We start from the raw sequence: 13201 nt of genomic DNA on the forward strand, positions 1-13201 counted from the left end.
AGGGGAGGGGAGGGGGGATAGTAGAGGATAGGAAAGGCAGCAGAACACAACAGACACGAGTATGGCAATATGTAAATCAATGGATGTGTAACTGATGTGATTCTGCAATCTGTATATGGGGTAAAAATGGGAGCTCATAACCCACTTGAATCAAAGTGTGAAATATGATATATCAAGAACTATGTAATGTTTTGAACAGCCAACAATAAAAAATTAAAAAAAAATTCATTATGACAGTTGGTGACATATCCTGCTGAACACATGCCTTCTACAAAACATTCTGTCATTCCTCTCTCAAATATATTTGAGTCTCTGCCAGGCCGAGGAGATTCACAGAGAATAAGACAGATGAGGAGACTTTCCTTTGAGGGGAAGGGAGGACATCACTGATTTAAGTTAAGCTCAAAAGTAGAAGAGGACTCAAGCCACTACAGGACATCTGTATCTGAGAAACCAGCCTATCCTACATGCTGTTCAAAGCGATGAAGTAAAGAATTTAAAAGCATTGATCATCTCAGAAAAGAAAGCATCTCAGTATAATTTACAAAAGGTAAGGATTTTGGAGATGATTCAGTATTATTTTGGTTTTATCAGGAAGACTTATAAAATTTCATAGGCTGATTCAAGATAAGCCTTTAAAAGATTAGAAATGTCATCAGAGCTAATAAAGGATAACAGATTAAGTGGCTTGCAAATTGCGAATACAATTAAAATTATTGACTATTTTGTTTCATGAATATGCCTAAATTTGAGAATTGAAACTGTATTCTGTATAGTTACCTTTTCAGTGAAAATATAAAATTGTTTTTTAGTATTCATTACAAAGTTAAAAGTGTTTATAAATAAATAGAGTTGACATGCAAAAAAATAAAAAATAAAAAAAAGTTTCCAGGAAACAACAAAAATCATCAGCAATTGACAATTCAAATTAAATATATCATCCTCTTACTTGTAATTATTTAAACTTTTTTTGTAGTTGTAGATGGACAGTATGCCTTTATTTTATTTGTTTATTTTATGTGGTGCTGAGGATGGAACCCAGGGCCTCAGGCATATTAGGCAAACACTACCACTGAGCTGCAGCCACATCCCTTACTTTATATTAACACTGAATATTTTAGGAACATAAATTACATTTTTCCAAGTAAGAGAATTATAATTTTATTCACAGAATTATTAACTCATCCAAAGCCATAGTCAACTATATAATTGGCACAATTTTTGAGATATGCAAAAATTGATAAGAAGAATAACAAGTCTAATAAAATTGTAATCCGTTTGGAAATCAGAAAAGTTCTGAGTTGGTCTGCACCAAATAATATAAACAGTAATAAGAAAACAAATACCTTTGAGACAAGTAGTTTTAAGAAACATAATTAACTTTGAGAATTTTATTAATTTTTAGAATTGAATTTCTTATGAAAGGAAGAAGCCAAACAACCAAAAAAAAAAAAAGAAAGAAAAGAAAAAGAATATATGAGTAAAAAAGTGAACATATATGATGTGATATATACACTAAAATATAGTAATTTCAAACTCATAAAATATATTTAATATAACAAAAACATCTCAAATCATTTTTAAAATAAAAATTCAAAGGAAGATTCCATATAACATGTACAGAACCTTAAATTATGTGTGGTGATCTGTAAAATATTAATAACTGTATTTTCTTCCTTGACTACATATTGATTTTGTACTATGAAATAAGGCAAATACATTTAACTCCTGTATGATAGATCCATATCTGAATTCATCATTTACATCTACATGCCAGGTGTTATCTGAGTACACACTCAAATGCACAGTAAGTTCATAGGAAATTAATAAAAACTCATTAAGAAATTGATCCATAATTCTCTGAAATCAAAAGAGCACATGTGAATTTGTATTGTAAAAGAATCCACAAGGGCTTGTTTATTATTTGCAACTATAGTAACAGCATATGCTCTGGCTCTGAGTTAATTTTCCATGAATTTGTGGATATCAATACACTATTTTTTGTACCCTCTAATAGAGAATGATTAAAGGAAATAAATCCAGATGAAATCTTTTTTATAAACTCATCAACAAAAATACACTCAAGAGAAAGCATCCTTAAATTTGGATATTTACATGGAAAAGGGAAACACTTTTTAGAAATGTGATGTCTTGAAATAACTCATAAAATGTTTAGGATTGTGAAAATGCTTTTATAATGATTCCACTCAGAATCCACATAAAATATATGCTATCTGCCAGGGAGTACTAATCTGAAAACATTTCTAATAAATTCAAATATATCTAGGCCAACAAATCTGCAAAATGAAATTATTAATATTTATAGTTGGCACTCTATCACTTTTGCCAAGCTGAAGCAATGCCATATTTAGTTGTTATAATAATAAATGCCCCATGAAATAGAGCTGTATTATTCAAGCCAGACTATTCTAGCTGACTTCAACAGTCACTGACCTCCAGGCTGAAAGAGTTCTTCCTCCCTGAACATCACACATTTTCTGTGAAAGTAATTCATAATTAGGCAATCCAAACTGACAAAAATAAATAAATAAATGCAGCCCAGTACAGGAGATTCAGGAAATAGAAATCTAAAGGCAAAGCATAAAATAACTATTCTGTAGACATTTACAATGAACCTAAATAGGGATGAAGGCCATGTTTATGCATCTTCTGTTTGTAGTACTTACCCAGTCATTTTATATCAATTTGGTATGGACACTTCTTTATCTTTTGCAAATACATAAAATATTACAGTTTTCTAGTAACTTCTGAAAATAATTATTTAACATTTATAAAGAGTACTAAGACCAACTGAGAGATAAACATTGAGATGACAAGTAAAATTGTACCTTATATTAAGGTATTAAATTATGCAAGATTTTCTCAGATGGCTATTTGTGATATATTGTTCTATCTCTCCTTCACATTGCACTCTCCCTCCTCCCAACATTCATATTTTTACTGCCAATAACATCTAAGTAAGAATTAGTAGTTTATAATTGAAGTCTTTTTATTTTAAAGTTTAATTATGAAGCTTAAGAAATAATTCTTGTCTGTACATTATGAATTAGTAGATTAAGTAGAATTCTAAGCAGATTGTGTGTTGCAGTGATTTTTGTTTTCTTGTTATTATTTTGCTCCAAATTTTAGTAGTTTGTGAAAGATTTTTGATTGCTTAATTTTAAGAACGACCAGAATCATTAAAGTATATTGCATTTAAGAACATGAAGAGAATTCTCCAGAAAGCATGTGTTGATCAAATATTTGGCACAAGGTCTTCCAATGCTATACTAAACAATTATTTTTTTTTTAAATTATACTTGTGATTTAGAAGCATGCTCTGGTATAACATAAGCCTTTATAATAATTCATTGGTGGAAGATGTTTATAAAATTTCTGTAAAATATACTCTGAATAGCATAATGCTTGTTCTCAAATGCATGAAAAAGAAATTGATCATAACACATAGAAAGCAGAAGAATGGAGAAAATCCCTAGGTAAATAGAATGGACACCAATACAGGGTTTCACAAAAGAACACACAGCCCAAGATCCTAAACCTCTGTCACTCAATATCCTAATTGATTAATTGCTACGACACCTCAGATGATCAGCCTCAAGTGATGCCCTGATATACTGCCATAGCTTCTGTTATGGAGAGATGTTTGAGGTCCATCTGTTGAGTCCCTACTCCCAGTGTGATTGAATTTGGAGATGTAGTCTTCAAAGTGGTTGTTAAGCTTACATAGGTTCATAAAGGTGAGACCTTGATCCAATGGTAATAATGTCTTTATTGGAAGATAAATCAGAGCCCTTTCCCCCCACTCCCTCTGCTTCTCTCACCTTTCTCTCCTCCTCCCCAACACTCCCCAAAGCAAACACACTAAGGAATGGCCTGATGGGAACATGGGAAGGCAGCCTCCTTCCAGGCAGGAAGAGAAGCCTTGCCAGGGAACATATCAGCCTTCTGGCACCTCCATAGAGTCTTTTAGTCTCAAGGAATGTGAGAAAATAAATTGCTTAGGGTTAAACACCCACTTGTTTGCTTTTTCCTTTGTTTCTATAGAAGTCCTGCCAACTTATCTATCTTCCACATAAAATTTAGGACAGGTGAGGAAACCAAAGCCAGATAGAGTAGAGAGGATATTTGGCAATATTTTCTCAAAATAAATAGGAGATAAACAGATTTGTAATCACTCATATATGTAAAAAAATAAAACAAATGGTAATAAAAATATAACTGTGTGGTACAGTGTTAAATGACCATGGTAAAATGTGAGGAAAAGTAAATGGATGGTGAAAACACCAAAGCATATTTCTATGTGTGCCTTGGCCAGTGGAAACAGATAAGCAGAGATGATTTTAGATGATGTAGAATGAATTTGGTCTCAGTAAGGAGATGTCTCACTCAAAGATATTCTGAGATGAATTTATTTATGCAGAACTATCTTAAAAAGTATATTCATTTACAGAAGCCATAGCAAGCTATAAAATGGGCTAATATAATGGATCTTTATCACCAGTGATTCCAAAAGCAATGGAAGAGGAGGATACTGGAAATGAAAAAAAGATGACTTTTTCTTTTTCATTTTTTGGTACCAGAATATTGACCACTGAGTCACATCCCCAGCCACCTCCCACCCCCTTTTAAAAAAATATTTTATTTAGAGATAAGGTCTCACTAAATCGCTGAGGCAGGGTTTGAACTAGTGATCCTCCTCCTGCAGCCTCCTGAGCTCCTGGGATTACTGGCATGTAACACCAGGCCCAGCAAGACTAATTTTTATAGAGACAGTTGCATGAGAGAAAACCCAAGAAAGAGAAAAATGGGGAATAAGAGATCAGAATGATTATTTGCTAAAAGTAAATAAAAATCTGCTCAACACTAGAAACATCATTTTTAATTAAAGATGACATTGATAAATACTGATAAGGAGGAAGGAGGAGGCAGTGTGGAAAGCTCACTGAGAGAGAGGAGTAAAGCAGACAGATCTCTGACATTTCCTCACCTTCCCATCCTTTATCCCTCATTATGTACATTTGGTCTTCATTTTAGTGAAAAGTATAAATACCCAATATAAGAAATATACAGACTTCCATTAGCTATCTTTTATTCATGTGATGATGTCAACTTGGTCACATTTACTACTTTATGTAAAAGCATAAGAGGAAAAAAACATAATTATGTATGTATGTAACAGAGATGCTATGCGATATTTGTGTTTTCCAATATAAAACCCAAATCCAGCCTTAATAAATAGGGCTGACATTTTCTGTTTTCAATCTATATTCTTATTTTCTTGGGCCAGAAATTCAACTGAATAATTCTCTATCTAATGGAAAACCTAAGCCTTCATTTTCACCATCTCTTTTAAGACTTGTGTTCCTTATATTGCTATAAATTTACTAGATCAGGAATCAGGGGCTAGAAATTAGTCAAAGAGGGAGACTCAATGACTGCATTAGCTTTGACATTTTCTTCTTACTCCCACAAAACAACAAAAATCACCTCCTCCAGTAGGCTCCTGCCATCACATGTTCGTGATTTTTGCATAAAAGGATAATATCCATGAGGAGGTTTAAGCGTGCACAGACTCAGGAAAGCAGGACAGCTGGAGATTTCTTTTAAATCTCAAGACTTTAAAGGAGGCACCTTGACATGTAGGTCAATAAACAAGCCATAAAGGGTACTTTCCTTGTGAAAATAAGCAAAGGCCAACCAGAAGCTCAGCCAAAGCTATTTATTCTGAGATAGCTATAGAAAGAAGACAGACAATGTCACTTACATTTGGAAAAGACTCTGAAGAAGGAAAAAGGGGAGAGAAACTTTATATGAAAAAAAGAGCAATCATCAGATATACCATTATTGAAGGTTATAGGCATAGGAAGTTTTAGGGTAATTAGGGCATCCTACATAATAGAATAATTGTTTTGGCATTATCTAATATGGCTTTCCAGGAAGGGAAAAGTGGACCATGTGGAATTGACATAGTTATTTCTATAAATAAATAATATTCTCAGATTAAAATTTTAATTTTGATTAAGGATGACATATACACACACACACACACACACACACACACACACATATATCTTTATAGGCAGCAGTGTGGAGAAGTTTGTCCCTAAACTGAAAGTACAAACAAAAATTCGAGAAGCTCTGCATTATTAAACAAGTCCTGGACATTCCAAGTCTACTACTGTAAGGAGTGTTGTTTGGCTTTCTGGAATGGTTGCTGCAGATGATAGCCTGGCTTCCTAGAAGGGTTAATGTAGGTAGTATGCTGTCTTCCTGGGTACATTTCTGTTGATTGCAAGTAAGATTTCTATTTTATAAGCAGTCTGGCCATTATCTCTCAGCTAATACCTTAATGGAGGCTAAAGCTGTCATTCAAGCTCCTCATCAGGACAGCTGTTCCTAGGTGGTGGAGTGAATGGCTTGGTTGTACCACTGCCCATCTTCCTCTTTTTGTAGTTGTAGTACCAATCACAGGTGGATTTGAGGTATAGGTAAGCTATTACCTAAGTGTATCAATTTTTGTCTTGACAATGCTGTGGGCATGGAAGACAAGTCCACAATTACTCTGGATGTTAATTTCTGTGAGCACAAAATGCAAGTGGCATGACTCTTGGAGGGGTCTGGAGTAATCACCAACGTTCATCAGACTTATTCCCTGAGGAATGGTGATACACTAGGAAAATACTGTGCTGCTGCCTCTACTTTTGTCAGGATTGATATTCACCAGCCATAGTGGACAGATGAGGTGTATTGAAGGAAAAATTATACTGTTGAGCTGTAAATTTTCTCCATTGCATAACACTCTTCTCATGGGCTCCTTGAGCAAGCACCATTGGCTAAGAAGAAGGATGACAGACAAGCACAGAATGGATCACTTTGTTATTTAACCACTGACAACCTATTATGAGAGGTCCCACCACTTACCTGCTTCTGAGATCTAGAATCAATCCTATTTTTTTTAGAAACATTTAAGTTCTAATCAGCTGGTCAACTTTTCTAATATTTACCTGGAAGCCAGTTAGAATCATACTTCAGGCTGCATTGACTTTCACAACAGTTGTAGACCACTGCCCACTGCCCTTAATCCATGATACACAGGAAGTGTGTATGTGTGTGTGTGTGGGGGGAGTGTGGTTTTATCACCTGAACTCCTTTCCACTGAGACATGTTTTCAACAATATTGTCCTTTATGGGATCACATAAAGGTGGGCAGCCTTTGAACAACGGGTTACTCGTAGCATACCAGGCAGACTCAGCGCTCAGCCTGGTCTGCTCTTCCTTCTTCAGTAATTGGTCAAAGAAACAGACCAAGATGTGAATTCAGAAAACTGTAACAAAGCAGTCAGAGTTGAGATTGTGCAGTTCTCTTGACTGAGTTAGGATCTACCTTGCATATTTCCTTTCCATTTAATAATGAAATGATGTCTCACACGTCCAATTTTAGTGTTTAGTGAAAAATTAAAATATTTCTAATAAGCCATTTGGGTTATGTAGTCACTAAAACTGCCTTGCTTTGAAAAGACCTGTGTCACAAGATTTAAGTGGAAGAGCCAAACTGAAGTAAACTCACAGGGAGGGAGGAAACATATTGAGTGTTTGATCCTCAACCTCCATATTTTCCACAATTCCCTGCTGTGCTATCATTTCCTCTTGGAAGTAAAGTGAGGGAGAGTTCAAGGATGTAATCTATTTAGGTCAACCTCTTAGAAACAGATCTGAGTGAATTAAGAAGGAAGGAAAATGGACAAAAACGTGCTGATAGATGGTAATAGGTTTGGAGGGTCTGTGATATTCATGGAACAAATAAATAATGAAAAGAAATGTATCTGAAACTCCAGGGATCAGAATACTGTGTCAATTACAATTCATAACAGATTACAAAAAAATCAAATATTAAATATTAATTAATTCCTTGCTATAAAAATACTCATAGTTCATAAATGAATATATAAAAACTGTGATTTGGAGGAATTGCTTAATTCATAATCAATGCTGAATTTTATAAATTAGAACAGATGATTGGTACAAAAGACAAGAGATATCACAAAGAGCAGAAGAAACAACCACCAAAGAGGCACATTCAGAGCTATAATAAAGAAAAGCAGCCTTGAGATTGTCACATTATTCTTGATAATTGAAAGGCCATTTATGTATTAGTATTATTCTAGTCTTACAGACATTATCATAGAATTTATAACCTTATTAATGAAAGGATTTTAATTTTGAGTTTGCCAATTTCTTGACTTGCAACTTTAAATAAAAGAAAAAGCTTTTTATGCAAATGATGTTTACAATAAGATATAATCATTTTAATGATCTGTCACCTGTGTGTTTACTTATTGTAGTTCGATTTATATTTAAAGAGATATATAAAACAAAATTTAAGTATTTATTATGTTTTTTTTTACATTTTGGATTAAACAGATCTGTATTTTTTATTACCAGAAGAATGTAGTTATTTGCATTAGTTCCATATGCTTGCTCTAATAAATTATCACAAATTTAGTGACAAATGAAATTTTTTAAATGTTATCTTAGATTTTGGGAGATAAGACATCTAAATTGGTTCCCATTAGGCTAAAACTGACATATCAGTAGGCCAGTGTTACTTACAGGATGTTCTGAAAGACCAGCTTTTTTGTTTGTTTGTTTGACTTTTCCATTTTCTACAGTTGGTCTCCATTTCTTGGCTCATGATCTTCTCCTGTCATCTCCAAAGCCATCAGCATGGCACCTTCAGATTTCTCTCTGAGTCTTCTGTTTTCTTTTCATGTAAAAAGACCTTTGTGAGTACATGCTATTCACTAGATAATCCAGGATAATTTCCCAATCTCAATATTCCCAATCAGTGCTTCAAAGTCACGTTTCTAATGGAAGAAAATATATTCACAGGTTCTGGGGGTGTAACTATGATCATATTTGCACAATCAAGAGTGCTTAGAGTTCTTGTCTTTTCTTGTCTCACTGTCTCTTTCTCTTCCACATACTTTTCATACCTTGAGCCTGCATATAGACATGCACAAATTAAAGCTTTATTGACAAAAATTGTTTTTCAACTTTCTGAGCTCAGTTAATACTTCTATCAGTCTTGAAAGGCTAGTTGTGCTGAAATAAAAAAAATTAAAAATTTAATAACCTATAACAATAAAGGGTTATTTCTTCTTCTTCCATATGTCACTAAGTAGGCAGGTTGCAATGATAATCCATGATAGTTGTTTGCATATTGATAGCAGTTTGAATGTAATTTTGATTACTCTATTAAACATCTCATTTTGAGTATAGATGTGTTATTTTTATCATTATTACTCTGTCAAACTTTCAAAAATATATTTTTAGGCACCGATTTAAGGTGCATACAAATATAACATTTGTATGTATTATAGATCAACTGAAGCCTTTACTTTTGAAAAGACCCTCATATAATATAAGTAGATGCAATAATACTGGTCCTGATACTACAAGACCCACCAACATTCTTTTAAATGAGTGTAGTTAGTTTAAAAATCTTTCAACAATATTTTTATTGTGTATTTCATATAGGACTCTCATTCTACTGCTTTGCACATTGTTGGTGAAAAGCATAATGTATGATTTAATATTATACTCCATAAGTATAATTTTTCCTGGGGAACCCAGATGATAGTCTTTTCTTCTTACTTAACATCTAATAATTTTATTAGGACATGTATTCAAATTGATTATTCTGAATCAATTTTTTCATGATCACAGTACAAAATTTCAAAAGATAGCTGGGCACAGTAATGCATGCCTGTAATCCCAGTGGCTTGGGAGGCTGAGGCAGGAGAATTGCCAAGTTCAAAGCCAGCCTCAACAACTTCATGAGGGAGGCCCTAAACAACTTAGCTAAGACCCTGTCTCAAAAAAAAAAAAAGTATATATAAATGGCCTGAGGTTGTGACTCAGTGGTTAAGCATCCCTGGGTTCAAACCCTGGTATAGGAAAAAAAATTCAAAATGTGCACACCTATAATACCGGCAGCTCAGGAGGCTGAGGCAGGAAGATCGAGAGTTCAAAGCTAACCTCAGCAATAGTGAGTCACTAAGCAACTCCATGAGACCCTGTCTATAAATAAAATACAAAATAAGGCTAGGGATATGGCTCAATGGTTGAGTGCCCCTGAGTTCAATACACAATACCTCCAACACCCCAAAAAAGATATCTTGTTTTGTAATATTATTCAAAATTGTTAATATTAAAATATGCCATTTTCATTTTATATTATATTGGTGCATGTAATTACATATAATAGTGGGATTTTTTGTGATATATTCCTACATATTCATAGCATAAATTGCTCTAATTATTTATCTACTCCCCTTTCTCTTCCCATTCTCTCCCCTCCTCTCTCTTGATCCCCTTTCTTTGCTGGGCTTTCTATTTTTTTAATTAGTGCATTATAATTATATGTAATAATGGGATTCATTATGTTATATTCATACTTGCACATAACATAATTTTATCAAACTTATTCCTTAGTGCATTTTTCACCCTCCTCTTTACCCTCACTTAATCTACTTACTCTACTTATTGCTCTCCTATTATTATTATTATTATTATTTAGTTCTATATAATTATATATATATGGAAATATATATATATGGATATATATGGATATATATATATGGATATATATGGATATATATATATGGATATATATATATATCCATATATATATATCCATATATATATATGATTCATTCATTGGATGAAGCATATTTTGGAAGACTTTTTCCCAATACTTCCCCATGCCCTCCTCTCTTCCCTCCCTCTTCATCCTCTTCCTCTACTATATGGTATTTTCTATTATTAATTATTTTAGAAAAATATTGTAAATATATATGTACATATATACATATACTTCTTAAATTTTCTGAAAATTTCTGCATGATCATTATTACATTTTAAATTAATTAATTTATTTTTATTTTCTTGGGTTACTTTCTTTCTCATATATATATATATATATATATATATATATATATATTTTAACTTTGGTCCTGTGAATGGGCACTTGGTAATTAATTTTTCCTTGCCAAGATTTTCTTTATTTCCTCTCTTCAATTAATTTCTCCTAAAGTCAAGAAAAAGTCTTAGATATGTTGCACTTATCAACCTTAAAATTCTTAACAACCTATAGTATCAAAGAGTTTTTTTTCCTGTTCATATTAAGATACTAGTGTAATTAGACTGCATTTATTTCTCTTCCATCTCAGATCAGAGAATACTAACACCTATAACTGGCACATGGTTATGTTTTTGGCAGAAGGCAAAACACAGCATGATTATCTGCATTTTATTTTTAAAATTTTATTCCTAAAGATGGTAGCATTAAATTGTGTTTAAAAGTCATGTACCAGGCCAAGTCAAATATCTGAACCTGATTTCTGCAATTTCCCCAAATGTACTCTCTGTTTCTCTGAGGCTCTCCGCTGTCTTCAGTAATAACACTGATTGTTCACATTTTACTAAATTTTTGTGGTAATTTGTCCTGGTTAGTCTTAGTTTTTTTAAATTTCTAGTGCTCCCTCCACCCCACATTCACAATATCTTTTTCATTTATATCAAATTCATTTTGGAAATTTGCATTGGGGTTTTCTTCCATGGTAAGAATGAGACAGAGGGCTGGGGAGGTAGATAAGTGGTTCAACACTTACAGCACAGAAAACAAAAACAACAACAAAAGTTCAACTCCAGAGGACTGCCATCTGCTAAACCTTTTAGAGTCTCATACTTTATTACTTTATTTTTTTTTCAGTAAACGAGGATGAGATTTTCTTGTTTTTCTTCAGTTTTTTTTTTTTTATTATTCATGACTGATTCTCACAAATCTATAATATAGAGCAATCACTTGGGCAGAAAGGTAAAACAGATTTATTCAGTTTCTAAGTTCAAGATTATTTTTATTAATTGCCACAATAAACTGCAGTTTCTTAGTAAATTGCACCACATGTGGGGAATCTAATCTTGGTATTAAAATTGATAATAACTTGTTTTTGAAGAATTTTACTTCTTTCCTATATTCCCTAAGTTTTCTAAGGATGGCGCCTTTTTTGAAAAATACCTTTCCCTTTCTTGCAACTTTACCACACCTTGAATCTTATCATATGCAATCTCAAATTCATTCCTTTTAATAGGGCACTAGTCTATTCATTTATTCATACTGTATGAAAATTTCTCAGCATGAATTTGGCCAAACTATCCTATGAACATATATGAATACATCATTTGAATTTTACCTTTATGTATGTATAAAGCATATATATATCACAAAATAAAAAGCTACAAATAAATAGAAGGAAGACCTCGAGTATTATTATTTTTCATGCTTGTGTGATTATGTCAAATTGAATTCCAACAGTATACATAACTATAATGTACTAATAAAAAAGAAAAAAAGAAGCTACACTAACAAGGTCTGAGAAACTTCTGGAGAAGATGAGGACACAGAATTTATAGATATTACAGAATTGCAGCTTTGGAGAATGCCGTATACACACTGTATTTAGGGAAATGTGGTGTGAAATTATACTGTAGGCATGCTGAAGATAATTCACAACAAATTTATGACTCCAGAAGCTTGTACAATTATTCGTAACTTTATGAGGCTATTTTAGAAAGCGCTGATGAGATTTGTGTTTGTTGATAAAGGCTTGTACAGCACTCAGGAAGAAAACAGGAAGTATGCACTCCATACACCTGAGAACCCAGCAATACCTTGACTTCCACTTAGAATTCTACCTGAGAAAGGCAACCGTGATGATAACAGCATGAGGTTCCTGAAAACAGGATGTAATGTACACTAATCGAGAACCAAGTCTGCCTCAGGTGAAAGTGGGCTTCCCCATCACTAAAAACCCTCACTCTGCAACTGACAGAACTTGGAATTGCATATGCCATATGGAAAATTAGGTCATGAAACCTTACTTCAAATGTTATTGCAAAATCTAAGTTTTACGGTGTACAAGAGGAAAAAGCTTATTTTAAAGGCAATTATTTTCTTATCCTAAAATTTCCGTTGTTTGTGGGCAATATATAGTCATAGTCTTCCTAAGATAGATACATTTTGAGCTATTAATATATCAATGAAGACAATGTGGACCAATGTATTTTATGTATGTTTGTGATGCACAATTTTGGTAATAAACCCCTATAGAGAACATAC

This window comes from Marmota marmota, unplaced genomic scaffold (genome assembly GCF_001458135.2).
Source record: "Marmota marmota marmota unplaced genomic scaffold, marMar, whole genome shotgun sequence".
Taxonomy (NCBI): Eukaryota; Metazoa; Chordata; class Mammalia; order Rodentia; family Sciuridae; genus Marmota; species Marmota marmota.